Below are 2,460 nucleotides of genomic sequence, written 5' to 3' on the forward strand. Positions count from 1 at the left end.
TTGAGTATGTTTTGAAAGATCTCAAGGAATTTTCAACTTATTTTTATAATTTAAAGGAATTTCAAAGAATTTTAACAACTTTAGCAGGGTTATTTAAAAAAAATCCAAAGTACTTTAGAAATCTTTAAAAGATGCCAAGGTCTTTCAAAATATTGTGAAGGTTTAGAAATGTTTAAGAGTATTTTAAAACGTTCCAAGGAATTTTCAATTTTTGACAGTAATTTAATATGAGATTTTAAAGCATTTCATATATATTAGGATATTTTAATAGATTCAAAGGTATTTTCAATTGATTTCAATAATTCAGTATGAGATTTTAAAGGGTTTGAAATATTTTAAGGTATTTTTAAACTTGTAAGGATTTTTCAAAAGCTTTCAAAAATTTTAAGCGGATTTAAAGGATTCAAAAATTTCAGGATATTTTAAAACATTCCAACGAATTTTCAATTAATTTCAATAATTTCGAGCGATTTCAAAGAATTTTAACGTTTTTTTTTCTCATATTTTTTTGGTTGATGATTCATCAATTAGTTGGATAAATTTGTTTTCTGAAAATGTAGCTATTTTGTAGAAAATTTATTTTCTTTTTGGTTAAAAATTAATATTTTTTTAACCACAAATTTAACTATTCTATGTTTAAATGAAAAGTGATCTTTTTTAGTAAAAGTTTTTTGTATTTTATTGAATACTCTTCTTTTTTGGTAGAAAATTAATATTTGTTGTCGAAAATTTAACTATGATTAAATATTAATTTTTTGTTCAGAAAATAAGTCTTCATGGAAAATAAATTTCTTTTGTGCAAAGTTCATGTATTTTATTAGAAATGCCTTTTTTTAATATACAATTTAGCTTTTTGGATGAAAATGTATTTTTTTTATTAAAAATTTTTCTATTATGTTGAAAACAATTTAAAAAATGTTTTTTGTTCAGTTATGTATTTGATTCAAAATTTTGTTGTTGGAGAAAACTAATTGTTTTAGTTGAAAGTTTAACTATTTCTAATAAAAGTTAGTCAACTATTCATCAATATGAATATAATATTTTATAATTGCAATATATATATATATATACATATATATATATATATGTATATATATATATGTATATATACGTCTAGGTATGTAAAAAAGGTAAACTGCAGAAAATTTAAAAATTAATTTAGAAACTATTTATACTCTTTTAAGATACCAATACAATTTACACAACACTAATTGTAAAATTTGCAAATTTTTAGGCCTTCAGTTTAGGAACTTGAATTTTAACGTTAAAATTGCTTCATTTTCAGAATACAGCCTTATTCTTTGAATTTTCAGAATTTTTCGAATTTTTTCTAAATTGTTAAAAGGCGAAAAAGTTTGAATTTAAAATTTAAAAATGCGAAAATACACCATTTTCCATGTTCGTTTGCAATCCAGCGAGTCACTTTCTTTCGCTTCTTTTGAAAGTCGATCCTTTGCTTTCAGTTTTTTTTTAAACTATACCTTGAATTCAACGCATTTCAAATTAAATTTTTGCAGCTGCATTTAGGTTGAATTATACAAAGATTTTTTGTTTTATATAGAAATTAATTAAAACATTTTATTGGTTTTTCACGACTGTTATATTTCAAAAATATTTAAAGGCTTAATAATTTCGACATTTTAAATTTTTAGTCTTCAGAATATATTGAATAATTTCAAATTTAAAGCTATTTAAATATTTAATTTGAATTTTTGAATGGAAAGTGTTCGATAATTTTAGATTGAAACCTCTCAAATTATTTAGTTACAAATTAAAATCATACAACTTCAAGTTTTTTTTATTTTTTGATAATTTGCCTCCCCCCACGAATTATTTTTTTTTTGTAAGAAAATAAGGCCTGATTTTTGTAAAAATTAACAAATATATATTAAAGGCTCACTAAAGGTCGTTTTTCTTCAAAAAGCTTGTTCCTGAATAAATTAACTCTCATTGTTTCGATATCGTTCTGTCACTCATGGTAATTTTCTGTGAAAATATTGATTTACAAAGAATATTTGTCAAGCAATAGAATGGATTCTTCGCCCGAGATGCAAACGTAAATTGTACGATAGTAAAAAGAACTGGAAAAATTTAGACGAAAGCCAAATTTTGTAAAGAAAATAAACCTTTGTCGACCTATAAATACTAATTTTATTCCCCGAAAGATTTTTAAAAAATCTCTTCGAAACACTTTTATTGCAAATATTTAATTGAAGAAAAATATTTGTTATAAAAATAAAAATAGTACAATTTTTACATACAATTCTTAAAATAAAAAATCTGTGTGTCAAACCACAAGCCAATCCGACTATTCTTTCAAAAGTTATCCAATATACAGTCAACCACAACCACAATAACGACGACGTACAGTCTGTCAAGTTAAAGCGTGGGTGGCTTTACTCGCAGTCGGTAAGGTGTATCGACATGATTTTGGTGTCAAAATATTAAGAAGAGCTCCCT

Source organism: Belonocnema kinseyi, chromosome 8 (genome assembly GCF_010883055.1).
Source record: "Belonocnema kinseyi isolate 2016_QV_RU_SX_M_011 chromosome 8, B_treatae_v1, whole genome shotgun sequence".
In the NCBI taxonomy this organism is placed as follows: Eukaryota; Metazoa; Arthropoda; class Insecta; order Hymenoptera; family Cynipidae; genus Belonocnema; species Belonocnema kinseyi.